The sequence below is a fragment of the Euprymna scolopes genome, chromosome 40 (assembly GCF_053919585.1).
Source record: "Euprymna scolopes isolate OS-2025 chromosome 40, ASM5391958v1, whole genome shotgun sequence".
NCBI lineage: Eukaryota > Metazoa > Mollusca > Cephalopoda > Sepiida > Sepiolidae > Euprymna > Euprymna scolopes.
The window spans coordinates 25,082,738-25,107,814 of NC_136521.1; the positions used below are offsets into that span (position 1 = coordinate 25,082,738).

General features: G+C 20.5%; 2 protein-coding genes across 11 annotated transcripts in view; one reads left to right on the forward strand and one right to left on the reverse strand.

Moving 5' to 3' along the window:
* LOC145265438 (RNA-binding protein 1-like) overlaps positions 1–25,077 on the forward strand; it is a 616,457-nt gene that overhangs the window by 423,040 nt on the left and 168,340 nt on the right. The window lies entirely within an intron of this gene.
* The window catches only part of LOC145265434 (toll-like receptor 2), a 370,324-nt gene continuing 348,937 nt past the window's right edge, over positions 3,691–25,077 (reverse strand). For all 4 annotated transcript variants that reach the window (XR_013864647.1, XR_013864646.1, XR_013864648.1 and 1 more), the window contains one exon: positions 3,691–22,896. The gene's annotated coding sequence lies outside the window, so the exon portion shown is untranslated. The remainder of the gene's footprint in view (positions 22,897–25,077) is intronic.

The window sequence follows — 25,077 nt, forward strand, 5'->3', positions numbered from 1 at the left end:
TTTTTATTTTTAAATCTCTTTTCTTATTTATTCTCTCCTTTTTTAATTTTATATCTCTTTTCTTATTTATTCTCTCCTTTTTTATTTTTAAATCTCTTTTCTTATTTATTCTCTCCTTTTTTAATTTTAAATTTCTTCTCTTGTTTATTTTCTTCTTTTTTATTTTTAACTCTCTTTTCTTATTTATTCTCTCCTTTTTTATTTTTAACTCTCTTTTCTTATTTATTCTCTCCTTTTTTAATTTTAAATCTCTTTTCTTATTTATTCTCTCCTTTTTTAATTTTAAATCTCTTTTCTTATTTAATCTCTCCTTTTTTATTTTTAAATCTCTTGTCTTATTTATTCTTTCCTTTTTTATTTTTAAATCTCTTTTCTTATTTATTCTCTCCTTTTTTATTTTTAAATCTCTTTTCTTATTTATTCTCTCCTTTTTTATTTTTAACTCTCTTTTCTTATTTATTCTCTCCTTTTTTATTTTTAAATTTCTTTTCTTATTTATTCTCTCCTTTTTTATTTTTAATCTCTTTTCTTATTTATTCTCTCCTTTTTTATTTTTAAATCTCTTTTCTTATTTATTCTCTCCTTTTTTATTTTTAAATCTCTTTTCTTATTTATTCTCTCTTTTTATTTTTAATCTCTTTTCTTATTTATTTTCTCCTTTTTTAATTTTAAATCTCTTTTCTTATTTATTCCCTCCTTTTTTATTTTTAAATCTCTTTTCTCATTTATTCTCTCCTTTTTATTTTTAAATCTCTTTTCTCATTTATTCTCTCCTGTTTTATTTTTACATCTCTCTCCTTATTTATTCTCTCCTTTTTTAATTTTAAATCTCTTTTCTTATTTATTCTCTCCTTTTTTGATTTTAAATCTCTTTTCTTATTTATTCTCTCCTTTTTTAATTTTAAATCTCTTTTCTTATTTATTCTCTCCTTTTTTGATTTTAAATCTATTTTCTTATTTATTCTCTCCTTTTTTATTTTTAAAACTCTCTTCTAATTTATTCTCCCCTTTTTTAATGTTAAATCTCTTTTCTTATTTATTCTCTCCTTTTTTATTTTTAAATCTCTTTTCTTATTTATTCTCTCCTTTTTTATTTTTAAATCTCTTTTCTTATTTATTCTCTCCTTTTTTATTTTTAAATCTCTTTTCTTATTTATACTCTCTTTTTTTATTTTTAAATCTCTTTTCTTATTTATTCTCTCCTTTTTTATTTTTAAATCTCTTTTCTTATTTATTCTCTCCTGTTTTATTTTTAAATTTCTTTTCTTATTTATTCTCTCCTTTTTTATTTTTAAATCTCTTTTCTTATTTATTCTCTCCTTTTTTATTTTTAAATCTCTTTTCTTATTTATTCTCTCCTTTTTTATTTTTAAATCTCTTTTCTTATTTATTCTCTCCTTTTTTATTTTTAAATCTCTTTTCTTATTTATTCTCTCCTTTTTTCATTTTAAATCTCTTGTCTTATTTATTCTCTCCTTTTTTATTTTTAAATCTCTTTTCTTATTTATTCTCTCCTTTTTTATTTTTAAATCTCTTTTCTTATTAATTCTCTCCTTTTTTAATTTTTAATCTCTTTTCTTATTTAATCTCTCCTTTTTTATTTTTAAATCTCTTTTCTTATTTATTCTCTCCTTTTTTATTTTTAAATTTCTTTTCTTATTCATTCTCTCCTTTTTTAATTTTAAATCTCTTTTCTTATTTATTCTCTCCTTTTTTAATTTTAAATCTCTGTTCTTATTTATTCTCTCCTTTTTTAATTCTAAATCTCTTTTCTTATTTAATCTCCCCTTTTTTATTTTTAAATCTCTTTTCTTATTTATTCTCTCCTTTTTTATTTTTAAATCTCTTTTCTTATTTATTCTCTCTTTTTTTATTTTTATATCTCTTTTCTTATTTATTCTCTCCTTTTTTATTTTTAAATCTCTTTTCTTATTTATTCTCTCCTTTTTTAATTTTAAATTTCTTCTCTTGTTTATTTTCTTCTTTTTTATTTTTAAATCTCTTTTCTTATTTATTCTATCCTTTTTTAATTTTAAATCTCTTTTCTTATTTAATCTCTCCTTTTTTATTTTTAAATCTCTTGTCTTATTTATTCTTTCCTTTTTTATTTTTAAATCTCTTTTCTTATTTATTCTCGCCTTTATTAATTTTTAATCTCTTTTCTTATTTATTGTATTCTTTTTTATTTTAAAATCTCTTTTCTTATTTATTCTCTCCTTTTTTAATTTTAAATCTCTTTTCTTATTTATTCTCTCCTTTTTTATTTTTAAATCTCTTTTCTTATTTATTCTCTCCTTTTTTATTTTTAAATCTCTTTTCTTATTTATTCTCTCCTTTTTTATTTTTAAATCTCTTTTCTTATTTATTCTCTCCTTTTTTATTTTTAAATCTCTTTTCTTATTTATACTCTCCTTTTTTATATTTAAATCTCTTTTCTTATTTATTCTCTCCTTTTTTATTTTTAAATCTCTTTTCTTATTTATTCTCTCCTGTTTTATTTTTAAATTTCTTTTCTTATTTATTCTCTCCTTTTTTATTTTTAAATCTCTTTTCTTATTTATTCTCTCCTTTTTTATTTTTAAATCTCTTTTCTTATTTATTCTCTCCTTTTTTATTTTTAAATCTCTTTTCTTATTTATTCTCTCCTGTTTTATTTTTAAATCTCTTTTCTTATTTATTCTCTCCTTTTTTCATTTTAAATCTCTTGTCTTATTTATTCTCTCCTTTTTTGTTTTTAAATCTCTTTTCTTATTTATTCTCTCCTTTTTTAATTTTAAATCTCTTTTCTTATTAATTCTCTCCTTTTTTAATTTTTAATCTCTTTTCTTATTTATTCTCTCCTTTTTTATTTTTAAATCTCTTTTCTTATTTATTCTCTCCTTTTTTAATTTTAAATCTCTTTTCTTATTAATTCTCTCCTTTTTTAATTTTTAATCTCTTTTCTTATTTATTCTCTCCTGTTTTATTTTTAAATCTCTTTTCTTATTTATACTCTCCTTTTTTATATTTATATCTCTTTTCTTATTTATTCTCTCCTTTTTTATTTTTAAATCTCTTTTCTTATTTATTCTCTCCTTTTTTATTTTTAAATCTCTTTTCTTATTTATTCTCTCCTTTTTTATTTTTAAATCTCTTTTCTTATTTAATCTCTCCTTTTTTATTTTTAAATCTCTTTTCTTATTTATTCTCTCCTTTTTTAATTTTAAATTTCTTTTCTTATTCATTCTCTCCTTTTTCAATTTTAAATCTCTTTTCTTATTTATTCTCTCCTGTTTTAATTTTAAATCTCTGTTCTTATTTATTCTCTCCTTTTTTAATTCTAAATCTCTTTTCTTATTTAATCTCCCCTTTTTTATTTTTAAATCTCTTTTCTTATTTATTCTCTCCTTTTTTATTTTTAAATCTCTTTTCTTATTTATTCTCTCTTTTTTATTTTTATATCTCTTTTCTTATTTATTCTCTCCTTTTTTATGTTTAAATCTCTTTACTTATTTATTCTCTCCTTTTTTAATTTTAAATTTCTTCTCTTGTTTATTTTCTTCTTTGTTATTTTTAAATCTCTTTTCTTATTTATTCTCTCCTTTTTTATTTTTAAATCTCTTTTCTTATTTAATCTCTCCTTTTTTATTTTTAAATCTCTTGTCTTATTTATTCTTTCCTTTTTTATTTTTAAATCTCTTTTCTTATTTACTCTCCTTTTTTATTTTTAAATCTCTTTTCTTATTTATTCTCTCCTTTTTTAATTTTAAATCTCTTTTCTTATTGATTCTCTCCTTTTTTAATTTTAAATCTCTTTTCTTATTTATTCTCTCCTGTTTTATTTTTACATCTCTTTTCTTATTTATTCTCTCCTTTTGTATTTTTAAATATCTTTTCTTATTTGTTCTCTCCTTTTTTATTTTTAAATCTCTTTTCTTATTTGTTCTCTCCTTTTTTATTTTTAAATCTCTTTTCTTATTTATTCTCTCCTGTTTTATTTTTAAATCTCTTTTCTTATTTATTCTCTCCTTTTTTAATTTTAAATCTCTTTTCTTATTTATTCTCTCCTTTTTTATTTTTACATATCTTTTCTTATTTATTCTTTCCTTTTTTATTTTTAAATCTCTTTTCTTATTTATTCTCTCCTTTTTTATTTTTAAATCTCTTTTCTTATTTATTCTCTCCTTTTTTAATTTTAAATTTCTTTTCTTATTTATTCTCTCCTGTTTTATTTTTAAATCTCTTTTCTTATTTATTCTCTCCTTTTTTAATTTTAAATCTCTTTTCTTATTTATTCTCTCCTTTTTTATTTTTACATCTCTTTTCTTATTTATTCTTTCCTTTTTTATTTTTAAATCTCTTTTCTTATTTATTCTCTCCTTTTTTATTTTTAAATCTCTTTTCTTATTTATTCTCTCCTTTTTTAATTTTAAATCTCTTGTCTTATTTATTCTCTCCTTTTTTATTTTTAAATCTCTTTTCTTATTTATTCTCTCCTTTTTTATTTTTAAATCTCTTTTCTTATTTATTCTCTCCTTTTTTATTTTTCAATCTCTTTTCTTATTTATTCTCTCCTTTTTTATTTTTAAATCTCTTTTCTTATTTATTCTGTCCTTTTTTATTTTTACATCTCTTTTCTTATTTATTCTCTCCTTTTTTATTTTTAAATCTCTTTTCTTATTTATTCTCTTCTTTTTTATTTTTAAATCTCTTTTCCTTTTTATTCTCTCCTTTTTTATTTTTAAATCTCTTTTCTTATTTATTCTCTCCTGTTTTATTTTTAAATCTCTTTTCTTATTTATTCTCTCCTTTTTTAATTTTAAATCTCTTTTCTTATTTATTCTCTGCTTTTTTATTTTTAAATCTCTTTTCTTATTTATTCTCTCCTTTTTTATTTTTAAATCTCTTTTCTTATTTATTCTCTCTTTTTTTATTTTTATATCTCTTTTCTTATTTATTCTCTCCTTTTTTATGTTTAAATCTCTTTACTTATTTATTCTCTCCTTTTTTAATTTTAAATTTCTTCTCTTGTTTATTTTCTTCTTTGTTATTTTTAAATCTCTTTTCTTATTTATTCTCTCCTTTTTTATTTTTAAATCTCTTTTCTTATTTAATCTCTCCTTTTTTATTTTTAAATCTCTTGTCTTATTTATTCTTTCCTTTTTTATTTTTAAATCTCTTTTCTTATTTATTCTCTCCTTTTTTATTTTTAAATCTCTTTTCTTATTTATTCTCTCCTTTTTTATTTTTAACTTTCTTTTCTTATTTATTCTCTCCTTTTTTATTTTTAAATTTCTTTTCTTATTTATTCTCTCCTTTTTTATTTTTAAATCTCTTATTTATTCTCTCCTTTTTTATTTTTAAATCTCTTTTCTTATTTATTCTCTCCTTTTTTATTTTTAAATCTCTTTTCTTATTTATTCTCGCCTTTATTAATTTTTAATCTCTTTTCTTATTTATTCTATTCTTTTTTATTTTAAAATCTCTTTTCTTATTTATTCTCTCCTTTTTTAATTTTAAATCTCTTTTCTTATTTATTCTCTCCTTTTTTATTTTTAAATCTCTTTTCTGATTTATTCTCTCCTTTTTTATTTTTAAATCTCTTTTCTTATTTATTCTCTACATTTTAATTTTAAATCTCTTTTCTTATTTATTCTCTCCTTTTTTAATTTTAAATCTCTTTTCTTATTTATTCTCTCCTGTTTTATTTTTACATCTCTTTTCTTATTTATTCTCTCCTTTTGTATTTTTAAATATCTTTTCTTATTTGTTCTCTCCTTTTTTATTTTTAAATCTCTTTTCTTATTTGTTCTCTCCTTTTTTATTTTTAAATCTCTTTTCTTATTTATTCTCTCCTGTTTTATTTTTAAATCTCTTTTCTTATTTATTCTCTCCTTTTTTAATTTTAAATCTCTTTTCTTATTTATTCTCTCCTTTTTTATTTTTACATATCTTTTCTTATTTATTCTTTCCTTTTTTATTTTTAAATCTCTTTTCTTATTTATTCTCTCCTTTTTTATTTTTAAATCTCTTTTCTTATTTATTCTCTCCTTTTTTAATTTTAAATTTCTTTTCTTATTTATTCTCTCCTGTTTTATTTTTAAATCTCTTTTCTTATTTATTCTCTCCTTTTTTAATTTTAAATCTCTTTTCTTATTTATTCTCTCCTTTTTTATTTTTACATCTCTTTTCTTATTTATTCTTTCCTTTTTTATTTTTAAATCTCTTTTCTTATTTATTCTCTCCTTTTTTATTTTTAAATCTCTTTTCTTATTTATTCTCTCCTTTTTTAATTTTAAATCTCTTGTCTTATTTATTCTCTCCTTTTTTATTTTTAAATCTCTTTTCTTATTTATTCTCTCCTTTTTTATTTTTAAATCTCTTTTCTTATTTATTCTCTCCTTTTTTATTTTTCAATCTCTTTTCTTATTTATTCTCTCCTTTTTTATTTTTAAATCTCTTTTCTTATTTATTCTGTCCTTTTTTATTTTTACATCTCTTTTCTTATTTATTCTCTCCTTTTTTATTTTTAAATCTCTTTTCTTATTTATTCTCTTCTTTTTTATTTTTAAATCTCTTTTCCTTTTTATTCTCTCCTTTTTTATTTTTAAATCTCTTTTCTTATTTATTCTCTCCTGTTTTATTTTTAAATCTCTTTTCTTATTTATTCTCTCCTTTTTTAATTTTAAATCTCTTTTCTTATTTATTCTCTGCTTTTTTATTTTTAAATCTCTTTTCTTATTTATTCTCTCCTTTTTTATTTTTAAATCTCTTTTCTTATTTATTCTCTCTTTTTTTATTTTTATATCTCTTTTCTTATTTATTCTCTCCTTTTTTATGTTTAAATCTCTTTACTTATTTATTCTCTCCTTTTTTAATTTTAAATTTCTTCTCTTGTTTATTTTCTTCTTTGTTATTTTTAAATCTCTTTTCTTATTTATTCTCTCCTTTTTTATTTTTAAATCTCTTTTCTTATTTAATCTCTCCTTTTTTATTTTTAAATCTCTTGTCTTATTTATTCTTTCCTTTTTTATTTTTAAATCTCTTTTCTTATTTATTCTCTCCTTTTTTATTTTTAAATCTCTTTTCTTATTTATTCTCTCCTTTTTTATTTTTAACTTTCTTTTCTTATTTATTCTCTCCTTTTTTATTTTTAAATTTCTTTTCTTATTTATTCTCTCCTTTTTTATTTTTAAATCTCTTATTTATTCTCTCCTTTTTTATTTTTAAATCTCTTTTCTTATTTATTCTCTCCTTTTTTATTTTTAAATCTCTTTTCTTATTTATTCTCGCCTTTATTAATTTTTAATCTCTTTTCTTATTTATTCTATTCTTTTTTATTTTAAAATCTCTTTTCTTATTTATTCTCTCCTTTTTTAATTTTAAATCTCTTTTCTTATTTATTCTCTCCTTTTTTATTTTTAAATCTCTTTTCTGATTTATTCTCTCCTTTTTTATTTTTAAATCTCTTTTCTTATTTATTCTCTACATTTTAATTTTAAATCTCTTTTCTTATTTATTCTCTCCTTTTTTAATTTTAAATCTCTTTTCTTATTTATTCTCTCCTGTTTTATTTTTACATCTCTTTTCTTATTTATTCTCTCCTTTTGTATTTTTAAATATCTTTTCTTATTTGTTCTCTCCTTTTTTATTTTTAAATCTCTTTTCTTATTTGTTCTCTCCTTTTTTATTTTTAAATCTCTTTTCTTATTTATTCTCTCCTGTTTTATTTTTAAATCTCTTTTCTTATTTATTCTCTCCTTTTTTAATTTTAAATCTCTTTTCTTATTTATTCTCTCCTTTTTTATTTTTACATATCTTTTCTTATTTATTCTTTCCTTTTTTATTTTTAAATCTCTTTTCTTATTTATTCTCTCCTTTTTTATTTTTAAATCTCTTTTCTTATTTATTCTCTCCTTTTTTAATTTTAAATTTCTTTTCTTATTTATTCTCTCCTGTTTTATTTTTAAATCTCTTTTCTTATTTATTCTCTCCTTTTTTAATTTTAAATCTCTTTTCTTATTTATTCTCTCCTTTTTTATTTTTACATATCTTTTCTTATTTATTCTTTCCTTTTTTATTTTTAAATCTCTTTTCTTATTTATTCTCTCCTTTTTTATTTTTAAATCTCTTTTCTTATTTATTCTCTCCTTTTTTAATTTTAAATCTCTTGTCTTATTTATTCTCTCCTTTTTTATTTTTAAATCTCTTTTCTTATTTATTCTCTCCTTTTTTATTGTTAAATCTCTTTTCTTATTTATTCTCTCCTTTTTTATTTTTCAATCTCTTTTCTTATTTATTCTCTCCTTTTTTATTTTTAAATCTCTTTTCTTATTTATTCTGTCCTTTTTTATTTTTACATCTCTTTTCTTATTTATTCTCTCCTTTTTTATTTTTAAATCTCTTTTCTTATTTATTCTCTTCTTTTTTATTTTTAAATCTCTTTTCTTATTTATTCTCTCCTTTTTTATTTTTAAATCTCTTTTCTTATTTATTCTCTCCTGTTTTATTTTTAAATCTTTTTTCTTATTTATTCTCTCCTTTTTTAATTTTAAATCTCTTTTCTTATTTATTCTCTGCTTTTTTATTTTTAAATCTCTTTTCTTATTTATTCTCTCCTTTTTTATTTTTAAATCTCTTTTCTTATTTATTCTCTCTTTTTTTATTTTTAAATCTCTTTTCTTATTTATTCTCTCCTTTTTTATTTTTAATCTCTTTTCTTATTTATTCTCTCCTTTTTTAATTTTAAATCTCTTTTCTTATTTATTCCCTCCTTTTTTATTTTTAAATCTCTTTTCTCATTTATTCTCTCCTTTTTATTTTTAAATCTCTTTTCTTATTTATTCTCTCCTGTTTTATTTTTACATCTCTTTTCTTATTTATTCTCTCCTTTTTTAATTTTAAATCTCTTTTCTTATTTATTCTCTCCTTTTTTGATTTTAAATCTCTTTTCTTATTTATTCTCTCCTTTTTTAATTTTAAATCTCTTTTCTTATTTATTCTCTCCTTGTTTGATTTTAAATCTATTTTCTTATTTATTCTCTCCTTTTTTATTTTTAAAACTCTCTTCTTATTTATTCTCCCCTTTTTTAATGTTAAATCTCTTTTCTTATTTATTCTCTCCTTTTTTATTTTTAAATCTCTTTTCTTATTTATTCTCTCCTTTTTTATTTTTAAATCTCTTTTCTTATTTATTCTTTCCTTTTTTATTTTTAAATCTCTTTTCTTATTTATTCTCTCCTTTTTTATTTTTAACTCTCTTTTCTTATTTATTTTCTCCTTTTGTATTTTTCAATCTCTTTTCTTATTTATTCTCTCCTTTTTTATTTTTAAATCTCTTTTCTTATTTATTCTCTCCTTTTTTATTTTTAAATCTCTTTTCTTATTTATTCTCTCCTGTTTTATTTTTAAATTTCTTTTCTTATTTATTCTCTCCTTTTTTCATTTTAAATCTCTGTTCTTATTTATTCTCTCCTTTTTTATTTTTAAATCTCTGTTCTTATTTATTCTCTCCTTTTTTTATTTTAAATCTCTGTTCTTATTTATTCTCTCCTTTTTTAATTCTAAATCTCTTTTCTTATTTAATCTCCCCTTTTTTATTTTTAAATCTCTTTTCTTATTTATTCTCTCCTTTTTTATTTTTAAATCTCTTTTCTTATTTATTCTCTCTTTTTTTATTTTTATATCTCTTTTCTTATTTATTCTCTCCTTTTTTATTTTTAAATCTCTTTTCTTATTTATTCTCTCCTTTTTTAATTTTAAATTTCTTCTCTTGTTTATTTTCTTCTTTTTTATTTTTAAATCTCTTTTCTTATTTATTCTATCCTTTTTTAATTTTAAATCTCTTTTCTTATTTAATCTCTCCTTTTTTATTTTTAAATCTCTTGTCTTATTTATTCTTTCCTTTTTTATTTTTAAATCTCTTTTCTTATTTATTCTCGCCTTTATTAATTTTTAATCTCTTTTCTTATTTATTGTATTCTTTTTTATTTTAAAATCTCTTTTCTTATTTATTCTCTCCTTTTTTAATTTTAAATCTCTTTTCTTATTTATTCTCTCCTTTTTTATTTTTAAATCTCTTTTCTGATTTATTCTCTCCTTTTTTATTTTTAAATCTCTTTTCTTATTTATTCTCTCCTTTTTTATTTTTAAATCTCTTTTCTTATTTATTCTCTCCTTTTTTATTTTTAAATCTCTTTTCTTATTTATACTCTCCTTTTTTATATTTAAATCTCTTTTCTTATTTATTCTCTCCTTTTTTATTTTTAAATCTCTTTTCTTATTTATTCTCTCCTGTTTTATTTTTAAATTTCTTTTCTTATTTATTCTCTCCTTTTTTATTTTTAAATCTCTTTTCTTATTTATTCTCTCCTTTTTTATTTTTAAATCTCTTTTCTTATTTATTCTCTCCTTTTTTATTTTTAAATCTCTTTTCTTATTTATTCTCTCCTGTTTTATTTTTAAATCTCTTTTCTTATTTATTCTCTCCTTTTTTCATTTTAAATCTCTTGTCTTATTTATTCTCTCCTTTTTTGTTTTTAAATCTCTTTTCTTATTTATTCTCTCCTTTTTTAATTTTAAATCTCTTTTCTTATTAATTCTCTCCTTTTTTAATTTTTAATCTTTTTTCTTATTTATTCTCTCCTTTTTTATTTTTAAATCTCTTTTCTTATTTATTCTCTCCTTTTTTAATTTTAAATCTCTTTTCTTATTAATTCTCTCCTTTTTTAATTTTTAATCTCTTTTCTTATTTATTCTCTCCTGTTTTATTTTTAAATCTCTTTTCTTATTTATACTCTCCTTTTTTATATTTATATCTCTTTTCTTATTTATTCTCTCCTTTTTTATTGTTAAATCTCTTTTCTTATTTATTCTCTCCTTTTTTATTTTTAAATCTCTTTTCTTATTTATTCTCTCCTTTTTTATTTTTAAATCTCTTTTCTTATTTAATCTCTCCTTTTTTATTTTTAAATCTCTTTTCTTATTTATTCTCTCCTTTTTTAATTTTAAATTTCTTTTCTTATTCATTCTCTCCTTTTTCAATTTTAAATCTCTTTTCTTATTTATTCTCTCCTGTTTTAATTTTAAATCTCTGTTCTTATTTATTCTCTCCTTTTTTAATTCTAAATCTCTTTTCTTATTTAATCTCCCCTTTTTTATTTTTAAATCTCTTTTCTTATTTATTCTCTCCTTTTTTATTTTTAAATCTCTTATTTATTCTCTCTTTTTTTATTTTTATATCTCTTTTCTTATTTATTCTCTCCTTTTTTATGTTTAAATCTCTTTACTTATTTATTCTCTCCTTTTTTAATTTTAAATTTCTTCTCTTGTTTATTTTCTTCTTTGTTATTTTTAAATCTCTTTTCTTATTTATTCTCTCCTTTTTTATTTTTAAATCTCTTTTCTTATTTAATCTCTCCTTTTTTATTTTTAAATCTCTTGTCTTATTTATTCTTTCCTTTTTTATTTTTAAATCTCTTTTCTTATTTATTCTCTCCTTTTTTATTTTTAAATCTCTTTTCTTATTTATTCTCTCCTTTTTTATTTTTAACTTTCTTTTCTTATTTATTCTCTCCTTTTTTATTTTTAAATTTCTTTTCTTATTTATTCTCTCCTTTTTTATTTTTAAATCTCTTATTTATTCTCTCCTTTTTTATTTTTAAATCTCTTTTCTTATTTATTCTCTCCTTTTTTATTTTTAAATCTCTTTTCTTATTTATTCTCGCCTTTATTAATTTTTAATCTCTTTTCTTATTTATTCTATTCTTTTTTATTTTAAAATCTCTTTTCTTATTTATTCTCTCCTTTTTTAATTTTAAATCTCTTTTCTTATTTATTCTCTCCTTTTTTATTTTTAAATCTCTTTTCTGATTTATTCTCTCTTTTTTTTATTTTTAAATCTCTTTTCTTATTTATTCTCTACATTTTAATTTTAAATCTCTTTTCTTATTTATTCTCTCCTTTTTTATTTTTAAATCTCTTTTCTTATTGATTCTCTCCTTTTTTAATTTTAAATCTCTTTTCTTATTTATTCTCTCCTGTTTTATTTTTACATCTCTTTTCTTATTTATTCTCTCCTTTTGTATTTTTAAATATCTTTTCTTATTTGTTCTCTCCTTTTTTATTTTTAAATCTCTTTTCTTATTTGTTCTCTCCTTTTTTATTTTTAAATCTCTTTTCTTATTTATTCTCTCCTGTTTTATTTTTAAATCTCTTTTCTTATTTATTCTCTCCTTTTTTAATTTTAAATCTCTTTTCTTATTTATTCTCTCCTTTTTTATTTTTACATATCTTTTCTTATTTATTCTTTCCTTTTTTATTTTTAAATCTCTTTTCTTATTTATTCTCTCCTTTTTTATTTTTAAATCTCTTTTCTTATTTATTCTCTCCTTTTTTAATTTTAAATTTCTTTTCTTATTTATTCTCTCCTGTTTTATTTTTAAATCTCTTTTCTTATTTATTCTCTCCTTTTTTAATTTTAAATCTCTTTTCTTATTTATTCTCTCTTTTTTTATTTTTACATATCTTTTCTTATTTATTCTTTCCTTTTTTATTTTTAAATCTCTTTTCTTATTTATTCTCTCCTTTTTTATTTTTAAATCTCTTTTCTTATTTATTCTCTCCTTTTTTAATTTTAAATCTCTTGTCTTATTTATTCTCTCCTTTTTTATTTTTAAATCTCTTTTCTTATTTATTCTCTCCTTTTTTTTTTTTAAATCTCTTTTCTTATTTATTCTCTCCTTTTTTATTTTTCAATCTCTTTTCTTATTTATTCTCTCCTTTTTTATTTTTAAATCTCTTTTCTTATTTATTCTGTCCTTTTTTATTTTTACATCTCTTTTCTTATTTATTCTCTCCTTTTTTATTTTTAAATCTCTTTTCTTATTTATTCTCTTCTTTTTTATTTTTAAATCTCTTTTCTTATTTATTCTCTCCTTTTTTATTTTTAAATCTCTTTTCTTATTTATTCTCTCCTGTTTTATTTTTAAATCTCTTTTCTTATTTATTCTCTCCTTTTTTAATTTTAAATCTCTTTTCTTATTTATTCTCTGCTTTTTTATTTTTAAATCTCTTTTCTTATTTATTCTCTCCTTTTTTATTTTTAAATCTCTTTTCTTATTTATTCTCTCTTTTTTTATTTTTAAATCTCTTTTCTTATTTATTCTCTCCTTTTTTATTTTTAATCTCTTTTCTTATTTATTCTCTCCTTTTTTAATTTTAAATCTCTTTTCTTATTTATTCCCTCCTTTTTTATTTTTAAATCTCTTTTCTCATTTATTCTCTCCTTTTTATTTTTAAATCTCTTTTCTTATTTATTCTCTCCTGTTTTATTTTTACATCTCTTTTCTTATTTATTCTCTCCTTTTTTAATTTTAAATCTCTTTTCTTATTTATTCTCTCCTTTTTTGATTTTAAATCTCTTTTCTTATTTATTCTCTCCTTTTTTAATTTTAAATCTCTTTTCTTATTTATTCTCTCCTTGTTTGATTTTAAATCTATTTTCTTATTTATTCTCTCCTTTTTTATTTTTAAAACTCTCTTCTTATTTATTCTCCCCTTTTTTAATGTTAAATCTCTTTTCTTATTTATTCTCTCCTTTTTTATTTTTAAATCTCTTTTCTTATTTATTCTCTCCTTTTTTATTTTTAAATCTCTTTTCTTATTTATTCTTTCCTTTTTTATTTTTAAATCTCTTTTCTTATTTATTCTCTCCTTTTTTATTTTTAACTCTCTTTTCTTATTTATTTTCTCCTTTTGTATTTTTCAATCTCTTTTCTTATTTATTCTCTCCTTTTTTATTTTTAAATCTCTTTTCTTATTTATTCTCTCCTTTTTTATTTTTAAATCTCTTGTCTTATTTATTCTCTCCTTTTTTATTTTTAAATCTCTTTTCTTATTTATTCTCTTCTTTTTTAATTTTAAATCTCTTTTCTTATTTATTCTCTCCGTTTTTATTTTTAAATCTCTTTTCTTATTTATTCTCTCCTTTTTTATTTTTAAATCTCTTTTCTTATTTATTCCCTCCTTTTTTAATTTTAAATCTCTTTTCTTATTTATTCTCTCCTTTTTTGATTTTAAATCTCTTTTCTTATTTATGATCTCCTTTTTTATTTTTAAATCTCTTTTCTTATTTATTCTCTCCTTTTTTATTTTTAAATCTCTTTTCTTATTTATTCTGTTCTTTTTTATTTTTAAATCTCTTTTCTTATTTATTCTCTCCTTTTTTATTTTTAAATCTCTTTTCTTATTTATTCTCTCCTTTTTTAATGTTAAATCTCTTTTCTTATTTATTCTCTCCTTTTTTAATGTTAAATCTCTTTTCTTACTTATTCTCTCCTTTTTTATTTTTAAATCTCTTTTCTTATTTAATCTCTCCTTTTTTATTTTTAAATCTCTTTTCTTATTTATTCTCTCCTTTTTTATTTTTAAATCTCTTGTCTTATTTTTTCTCTCCTTTTTTATTTAGCAATCTCTTTTCTTATTTATTCTCTCCTTTTTTATTTTTAAATCTCTTTTCTTATTTATTCTCTCCTTTTTTATTTTTACATCTCTTTTCTTATTTATTCTCTCCTTTTTTATTTTTAAATCTCTTTTCTTATTTATTCTCTTCTTTTTTATTTTTAAATCTCTTTTCTTATTTATTCTCTCCTTTTTTATTTTTAAATCTCTTTTCTTATTTATTCTCTCCTGTTTTATTTTTAAATCTCTTTTCTTATTTATTCTCTCCTTTTTTAATTTTAAATCTCTTTTCTTATTTATTCTGTCCTTTTTTATTTTTAAATCTCTTTTCTTATTTATTCTCTCCTTTTTTATTTTTAAATCTCTTTTCTTATTTATTCTCTCCTTTTTTATTTTTAAATCTCTTTTCTTATTTATTCTCTCCTTTTTTATTTTTAAATCTCTTTTCTTATTTATTCTCTCCTGTTTTATTTTTAAATCTCTTTTCTTATTTATTCTCTTCTTTGTTATTTTTCAATCTCTTTTCTTATTTATTCTCTGCTTTTTTATTTTTAAATCTCTTTTCTTATTTATTCTCTCCTTTTTTATTTTTAAATCTCTTTTCTGATTTATTCTCTCCTTTTTTATTTTTAAATCTCTTTTCTTATTTATTCTCTACATTTTAATTTTAAATCTCTTTTCTTATTTATTCTCTCCTTTTTTAATTTTAAATCTCTTTTCTTATTGATTCTCTCCTTTTTTAATTTTAAATCTCTTTTCTTATTTATTCTCTCCTGTTTTATTTTTACATCTCTTTTCTTATTTATTCTCTCCTTTTGTATTTTTAAATATCTTTTCTTATTTGTTCTCTCCTTTTTTATTTTTAAATCTCTTTTCTTATTTGTTCTCTCCTTTTTTATTTTTAAATCTCTTTTCTTATTTATTCTCTCCTGTTTTATTTTTAAATCTCTTTTCTTATTTATTCTCTCCTTTTTTAATTTTAAATCTCTTTTCTTATTTATTCTCTCCTTTTTTATTTTTACATATCTTTTCTTATTTATTCTTTCCTTTTTTATTTTTAAATCTCTTTTCTTATTTATTCTCTCCTTTTTTATTTTTAAATCTCTTTTCTTATTTATTCTCTCCTTTTTTAATTTTAAATTTCTTTTCTTATTTATTCTCTCCTGTTTTATTTTTAAATCTCTTTTCTTATTTATTCTCTCCTTTTTTAATTTTAAATCTCTTTTCTTATTTATTCTCTCCTTTTTTATTTTTACATATCTTTTCTTATTTATTCTTTCCTTTTTTATTTTTAAATCTCTTTTCTTATTTATTCTCTCCTTTTTTATTTTTAAATCTCTTTTCTTATTTATTCTCTCCTTTTTTATTTTTAAATCTCTTTTCTTATTTATTCTCTCCTTTTTTATTTTTCAATCTCTTTTCTTATTTATTCTCTCCTTTTTTATTTTTAAATCTCTTTTCTTATTTATTCTCTTCTTTTTTAATTTTAAATCTCTTTTCTTATTTATTCTCTCCGTTTTTATTTTTAAATCTCTTTTCTTATTTATTCTCTCCTTTTTTATTTTTAAATCTCTTTTCTTATTTATTCCCTCCTTTTTTAATTTTAAATCTCTTTTCTTATTTATTCTCTCCTTTTTTGATTTTAAATCTCTTTTCTTATTTATGATCTCCTTTTTTATTTTTAAATCTCTTTTCTTATTTATTCTCTCCTTTTTTATTTTTAAATCTCTTTTCTTATTTATTCTGTTCTTTTTTATTTTTAAATCTCTTTTCTTATTTATTCTCTCCTTTTTTATTTTTAAATCTCTTTTCTTATTTATTCTCTCCTTTTTTAATGTTAAATCTCTTTTCTTATTTATTCTCTCCTTTTTTAATGTTAAATCTCTTTTCTTACTTATTCTCTCCTTTTTTATTTTTAAATCTCTTTTCTTATTTAATCTCTCCTTTTTTATTTTTAAATCTCTTTTCTTATTTATTCTCTCCTTTTTTATTTTTAAATCTCTTGTCTTATTTTTTCTCTCCTTTTTTATTTAGCAATCTCTTTTCTTATTTATTCTCTCCTTTTTTATTTTTAAATCTCTTTTCTTATTTATTCTCTCCTTTTTTATTTTTACATCTCTTTTCTTATTTATTCTCTCCTTTTTTATTTTTAAATCTCTTTTCTTATTTATTCTCTTCTTTTTTATTTTTAAATCTCTTTTCTTATTTATTCTCTCCTTTTTTATTTTTAAATCTCTTTTCTTATTTATTCTCTCCTGTTTTATTTTTAAATCTCTTTTCTTATTTATTCTCTCCTTTTTTAATTTTAAATCTCTTTTCTTATTTATTCTGTCCTTTTTTATTTTTAAATCTCTTTTCTTATTTATTCTCTCCTTTTTTATTTTTAAATCTCTTTTCTTATTTATTCTCTCCTTTTTTATTTTTAAATCTCTTTTCTTATTTATTCTCTCCTTTTTTATTTTTAAATCTCTTTTCTTATTTATTCTCTCCTGTTTTATTTTTAAATCTCTTTTCTTATTTATTCTCTTCTTTGTTATTTTTCAATCTCTTTTCTTATTTATTCTCTGCTTTTTTATTTTTAAATCTCTTTTCTTATTTATTCTCTCCTTTTTTATTTTTAAATCTCTTTTCTGATTTATTCTCTCCTTTTTTATTTTTAAATCTCTTTTCTTATTTATTCTCTACATTTTAATTTTAAATCTCTTTTCTTATTTATTCTCTCCTTTTTTAATTTTAAATCTCTTTTCTTATTGATTCTCTCCTTTTTTAATTTTAAATCTCTTTTCTTATTTATTCTCTCCTGTTTTATTTTTACATCTCTTTTCTTATTTATTCTCTCCTTTTGTATTTTTAAATATCTTTTCTTATTTGTTCTCTCCTTTTTTATTTTTAAATCTCTTTTCTTATTTGTTCTCTCCTTTTTTATTTTTAAATCTCTTTTCTTATTTATTCTCTCCTGTTTTATTTTTAAATCTCTTTTCTTATTTATTCTCTCCTTTTTTAATTTTAAATCTCTTTTCTTATTTATTCTCTCCTTTTTTATTTTTACATATCTTTTCTTATTTATTCTTTCCTTTTTTATTTTTAAATCTCTTTTCTTATTTATTCTCTCCTTTTTTATTTTTAAATCTCTTTTCTTATTTATTCTCTCCTTTTTTAATTTTAAATTTCTTTTCTTATTTATTCTCTCCTGTTTTATTTTTAAATCTCTTTTCTTATTTATTCTCTCCTTTTTTAATTTTAAATCTCTTTTCTTATTTATTCTCTCCTTTTTTATTTTTACATATCTTTTCTTATTTATTCTTTCCTTTTTTATTTTTAAATCTCTTTTCTTATTTATTCTCTCCTTTTTTATTTTTAAATCTCTTTTCTTATTTATTCTCTCCTTTTTTATTTTTAAATCTCTTTTCTTATTTATTCTCTCCTTTTTTATTTTTCAATCTCTTTTCTTATTTATTCTCTCCTTTTTTATTTTTAAATCTCTTTTCTTATTTATTCTGTCCTTTTTTATTTTTACATCTCTTTTCTTATTTATTCTCTCCTTTTTTATTTTTAAATCTCTTTTCTTATTTATTCTCTTCTTTTTTATTTTTAAATCTCTTTTCTTATTTATTCTCTCCTTTTTTATTTTTAAATCTCTTTTCTTATTTATTCTCTCCTTTTTTATTTTTAAATCTCTTTTCTTATTTATTCTCTCCTGTTTTATTTTTAAATCTCTTTTCTTATTTATTCTCTCCTTTTTTAATTTTAAATCTCTTTTCTTATTTATTCTCTGCTTTTTTATTTTTAAATCTCTTTTCTTATTTATTCTCTCCTTTTTTATTTTTAAATCTCTTTTCTTATTTATTCTCTCTTTTTTTATTTTTAAATCTCTTTTCTTATTTATTCTCTCCTTTTTTATTTTTAATCTCTTTTCTTATTTATTCTCTCCTTTTTTAATTTTAAATCTCTTTTCTTATTTATTCCCTCCTTTTTTATTTTTAAATCTCTTTTCTCATTTATTCTCTCCTTTTTATTTTTAAATCTCTTTTCTTATTTATTCTCTCCTGTTTTATTTTTACATCTCTTTTCTTATTTATTCTCTCCTTTTTTAATTTTAAATCTCTTTTCTTATTTATTCTCTCCTTTTTTGATTTTAAATCTCTTTTCTTATTTATTCTCTCCTTTTTTAATTTTAAATCTCTTTTCTTATTTATTCTCTCCTTGTTTGATTTTAAATCTATTTTCTTATTTATTCTCTCCTTTTTTATTTTTAAAACTCTCTTCTTATTTATTCTCCCCTTTTTTAATGTTAAATCTCTTTTCTTATTTATTCTCTCCTTTTTTATTTTTAAATCTCTTTTCTTATTTATTCTCTCCTTTTTTATTTTTAAATCTCTTTTCTTATTTATTCTTTCCTTTTTTATTTTTAAATCTCTTTTCTTATTTATTCTCTCCTTTTTTATTTTTAACTCTCTTTTCTTATTTATTTTCTCCTTTTGTATTTTTCAATCTCTTTTCTTATTTATTCTCTCCTTTTTTATTTTTAAATCTCTTTTCTTATTTATTCTCTCCTTTTTTATTTTTAAATCTCTTGTCTTATTTATTCTCTCCTTTTTTATTTTTAAATCTCTTTTCTTATTTATTCTCTTCTTTTTTAATTTTAAATCTCTTTTCTTATTTATTCTCTCCGTTTTTATTTTTAAATCTCTTTTCTTATTTATTCTCTCCTTTTTTATTTTTAAATCTCTTTTCTTATTTATTCCCTCCTTTTTTAATTTTAAATCTCTTTTCTTATTTATTCTCTCCTTTTTTGATTTTAAATCTCTTTTCTTATTTATTCTCTCCTTTTTTATTTTTAAATCTCTTTTCTTATTTATTCTCTCCTTTTTTATTTTTAAATCTCTTTTCTTATTTATTCTGTTCTTTTTTATTTTTAAATCTCTTTTCTTATTTATTCTCTCCTTTTTTATTTTTAAATCTCTTTTCTTATTTATTCTCTCCTTTTTTAATGTTAAATCTCTTTTCTTATTTATTCTCTCCTTTTTTAATGTTAAATCTCTTTTCTTACTTATTCTCTCCTTTTTTATTTTTAAATCTCTTTTCTTATTTATTCTCTCCTTTTTTATTTTTCAATCTCTTTTCTTATTTATTCTCTCCTTTTTTATTTTTAAATCTCTTTTCTTATTTATTCTCTCCTTTTTTATTTTTAAATCTCTTTTCTTATTTATTCTCTCCTTTTTTATTTTTAAATCTCTTTTCTTATTTATTCTCTCCTTTTTTATTTTTACATCTCTTTTCTTATTTATTCTCTCCTTTTTTATTTTTACATCTCTTTTCTTATTTATTCTCTCCTTTTTTATTTTTAAATCTCTTTTCTTATTTATTCTCTTCTTTTTTATTTTTCAATCTCTTTTCTTATTTATTCTCTCCTTTTTTATTTTTAAATCTCTTTTCTTATTTATTCTCTCCTGTTTTATTTTTAAATCTCTTTTCTTATTTATTCTCTCCTTTTTTAATTTTAAATCTCTTTTCTTATTTATTCTGTCCTTTTTTATTTTTAAATCTCTTTTCTTATTTATTCTCTCCTTTTTTATTTTTAAATCTCTTTTCTTATTTATTCTCTCCTTTTTTATTTTTAAATCTCTTTTCTTATTTATTCTCTCCTTTTTTATTTTTAAATCTCTTTTCTTATTTATTCTCTCCTGTTTTATTTTTAAATCTCTTTTCTTATTTATTCTCTTCTTTTTTATTTTTCAATCTCTTTTCTTATTTATTCTCTGCTTTTTTATTTTTAAATCTCTTTTCTTATTTATTCTCTCCTTTTTTATTTTTAAATCTCTTTTCTTATTTATTCTCTCCTTTTTTATTTTTAAATCTCTTTTCTTATTTATTCTCTCCTTTTTTATTTTTAATCTCTTTTCTTATTTATTCTCTCCTTTTTTAATTTTAAATCTCTTTTCTTATTTATTCCCTCCTTTTTTATTTTTAAATCTCTTTACTCATTTATTCTCTCCTTTTTATTTTTAAATCTCTTTTCTTATTTATTCTCTCCTGTTTTATTTTTACATCTCTTTTCTTATTTATTCTCTCCTTTTTTAATTTTAAATCTCTTTTCTTATTTATTCTCTCCTTTTTTGATTTTAAATCTCTTTTCTTATTTATTCTCTCCTTTTTTAATTTTAAATCTCTTTTCTTATTTATTCTCTCCTTGTTTGATTTTAAATCTATTTTCTTATTTATTCTCTCCTTTTTTATTTTTAAAACTCTCTTCTTATTTATTCTCCCCTTTTTTAATGTTAAATCTCTTTTCTTATTTATTCTCTCCTTTTTTATTTTTAAATCTCTTTTCTTATTTATTCTCTCCTTTTTTATTTTTAAATCTCTTTTCTTATTTATTCTTTCCTTTTTTATTTTTAAATCTCTTTTCTTATTTATTCTCTCCTTTTTTATTTTTAACTCTCTTTTCTTATTTATTTTCTCCTTTTGTATTTTTCAATCTCTTTTCTTATTTATTCTCTCCTTTTTTATTTTTAAATCTCTTTTCTTATTTATTCTCTCCTTTTTTATTTTTAAATCTCTTGTCTTATTTATTCTCTCCTTTTTTATTTTTAAATCTCTTTTCTTATTTATTCTCTTCTTTTTTAATTTTAAATCTCTTTTCTTATTTATTCTCTCCTTTTTTATTTTTAAATCTCTTTTCTTATTTATTCTCTCCTTTTTTATTTTTAAATCTCTTTTCTTATTTATTCCCTCCTTTTTTAATTTTAAATCTCTTTTCTTATTTATTCTCTCCTTTTTTGATTTTAAATCTCTTTTCTTATTTATGATCTCCTTTTTTATTTTTAAATCTCTTTTCTTATTTATTCTCTCCTTTTTTATTTTTAAATCTCTTTTCTTATTTATTCTGTTCTTTTTTATTTTTAAATCTCTTTTCTTATTTATTCTCTCCTTTTTTATTTTTAAATCTCTTTTCTTATTTATTCTCTCCTTTTTTAATGTTAAATCTCTTTTCTTATTTATTCTCTCCTTTTTTAATGTTAAATCTCTTTTCTTACTTATTCTCTCCTTTTTTATTTTTAAATCTCTTTTCTTATTTAATCTCTCCTTTTTTATTTTTAAATCTCTATTCTTATTTATTCTCTCCTTTTTTATTTTTAAATCTCTTTTCTTATTTATTCTCTCCTTTTTTATTTTTCAATCTCTTTTCATATTTATTCTCTCCTTTTTTAATTTTAAATCTCTTTTCTTATTTATTCTCTCCTTTTTTAATGTTAAATCTCTTTTCTTATTTATTCTCTCCTTTTTTAATGGTAAAAAGCGCTTTTGCTATTTCTCTTCCTTCTGTATCTTTTTTTTACTCACTTTTTCTCGTGTACATTTATGATAAATAAGGTGATTTGTCTTAATCTTTATAAAATAATTGGATGTTTCAAAAGCTTTCAAAACTTTAGTCTTTTAATAAATGTGGATTTTTTAAGGATTTTGAAGTCAATCAAAATGATTTTTTTCAACAGTATACTTTCAAATGCTATTCAAAGGCTCATGAATTAATGTCTTTTTAAAACTATTAATAAAAGATTAGAATTGCTGATTTATTAACAAAATAAAATGGGTTTTTTTATTCCTATTTTAGTCAGGAAAATTATTTGGAATTAAACGTGAAAATGTTTTTTCAGTTTTTCAAAAAGTATTTTAAATATTCAGAACATTTTGCTTAGCTGTTCATGGCCAAGGTGTTGAATATTCAGCATAAAAACTACATTATTTATGCAATTCAAATGCTCCCACTGATTCTTTTACTTTTTCTTCTTTCTCTATCAGTCTCTCTTTCTCAAACTTTTTACTCTTTACTCTTCCATCCCTCTCACTACTAATGCTGTAATTTGGAACAAATGCAGTGATTGGTCGAATGTACGTTGCGTATCCAACAATAACGCCTAGAATATGAGTCAATAAAAATTAAGGATGACTTTCTACTTTCTTTTTTGTAGTGATAAGTGATCATGATAATTTTTGTATTTAATAAAGTCGATTCAAAATACATTTCCTTTTTAAGAACATGGCCCAATGTTCACCATAAATAGGTGGTTAAACAGAATTAAGTATTGAATTTGTATGTATTAGTCTGTAATGCACAAAAATTCTACAAAAGACTTCATTTTGTACATTAGATTAACATTGGAAACAAAACCCATAAAATATTAAGAACAATTTTCATTCAAAAGTTAACAATTGTCAACCTTTTTGTCACTAAAGTGGACAAACTGTGAACTTTTTTGTCACTAAAGTTGACAAATTGACAAATTTAGTGACTAACCGCTAATAAACTGGAGAAATATTTTGCAAAAATAAAAAAAACTAAAGCAAACAAAAATTTTGGGGGTTAGGGCAACTCATCCATTAGAATCATTAAAAAGATTAAATAAAAATAATTACTTACCTGATAATTGTTTAGTAATTGTCTGTGCTTTGAACCTGTTAACAAGAGAATGATTTTAATAGTTAAAAAATAATTTATTTCTCATGCTTATTTGGCCATCTCTTATTTTAAGCAATAATTAAAATTTTTAAAGAAAAAATAAACAAAATGACATATTGTTTTTAAATGTGGGCTTCTTGTGCAAGTTCAGACTTTCTGCATGTTGGCTTCTAATATCATAAAAAGTGGTACTTGTGCATTTAACGAACCAGACGTAACTCAGCATTTGCTCGGCTTTGTCCGACGCATGACGTCAACAGCCGGATATAACCGAGCGTTGCCGATGAAGCAGACGAGAATTTCGTGTTTGTATTACTGTACACATAGATTCGAAAAAGTTGTCAAAAAACAAATATAGAACAAATAAATGTTATCAAAGGCAAGATAAGTTACTTTTCTACCTAACTGGATATATTTTTTGTGTCTTTATTCAGTGTAACATGTTTATTCAGCTCGAAAAACATGCAGTGTTTACCGATGTATTGGAAAATTCAAAATGGCAGCCGACTCTCTCTCGGGGAGGGTACGTTTGGGAAAAGGTATTATAAATAATAAACTAGACAAAATACTGTTAGAAAACAACCGAATACATGTCAACTTATGTCACGGTAACATATATTGAGCGAATTTCTAACAGTATTTTGTCTAGTTTATTATTTATAATACCTTTTCCCAAACGTACCCTCTCCGAGAGAGAATCGGCTGCCATTTTGAATTTTCCAATACATCGGTAAACACTGCATGTTTTTCGAGCTGAATAAACATGTTACACTGAATAAAGACACAAAAAATATATCCAGTTAGGTAGAAAAGTAACTTATCTTGCCTTTGATAACATTTATTTGTTCTATATTTGTTTTTTGGGGTTTGTATTACTGTACACATAGATTCGAAAAAGTTGTCAAAAAACAAATATAGAACAAATAAATGTTATCAAAGGCGAGATAAGTTACTTTTCTACCCAACTGGATATAATTCACGTGTTTTTATTCAGTGTAACATGTTTATTCAGCTCGAAAAACATGCAATGTTTACCGATGTATTGGAAAATTCAAAATGGCAGCCGACTGTCTCTCGGAGAGGGTACGTTTGGGAAAAGGTATTATAAATAATAAACTAGACAAAATACTGTTAGAAATTCGCTCACTATATGTTACCGTGACATAAGTTGACATGTATTCGGTTGTTTTCTAACAGTATTTTGTCTAGTTTATTATTTATAATACCTTTTCCTAAACGTACCCTCTCCGAGAGACAGTCGGCTGCCATTTTGAATTTTCCAATACATCGGTAAACATTGCATGTTTTTCGAGCTGAATAAACATGTTACACTGAATAAAAACACAAAAAATATATCCAGTTAGGTAGAAAAGTAACTTATCTTGCCTTTGATAACATTTATTTGTTCTATATTTGTTTTTTGACAACTTTTTCGAATCTATGTGTACAGTAATACAAACCCGTTTTTTGACAACTTTTTCGAATCTATGTGTACAGTAATACAAACCCAGAATTTCGCTATCAATTGAAAGAGTGTCACAACTCAAGAAACGCTTATTTGAAGAGATTTTTAAAAAAATTGTTTTAAAAAGATAACTGACGAAATAATAATGAATATTACAAACCTTGCAGACCAGCTCCAGACCCCAGAGGCTGCACTAAACTTTTGCCAGCAACGGAAATTGTTGGCAGAAGAGAAAAGGTGTTTACATTTTGGCCAGGATTGTGTACTTGCAAAGAGAACGAGCCTTTCCGACAGTTACGGTTGGAGGTGTAGAAGTGTAATGATTGGGACCTTCTTCTCAAAATCCCGACTAACCATCGCATGTATAATAATGTGGGTTATGTTCTCGCCACACAATTGTGGATTGGAAGATTTTCCTGCGTGATATATGCAGGGACTATTTTCTTAGGAATCCCCGGCAGATTGGAGGCCCAGGCCATACGGTAGAAATCGAAGAGTCCGTTTTTAACCGCAGAAAACACAACGTCCGCAGATTTCTGGCACCGGTGGGGCGGTGGGTGGGTGATGGTCTGGGTCTTCGGTGGATACGACCCCGCCGAAAAGAAGGGTTTCTTGGTCACTGCACCAAATAGGAACGCCGAAACCCTCCTTCCACTAATAAATAAATTTAAAAAATCCTTGTTTCTGGCGAAAAAAATTTACAAATAATCCT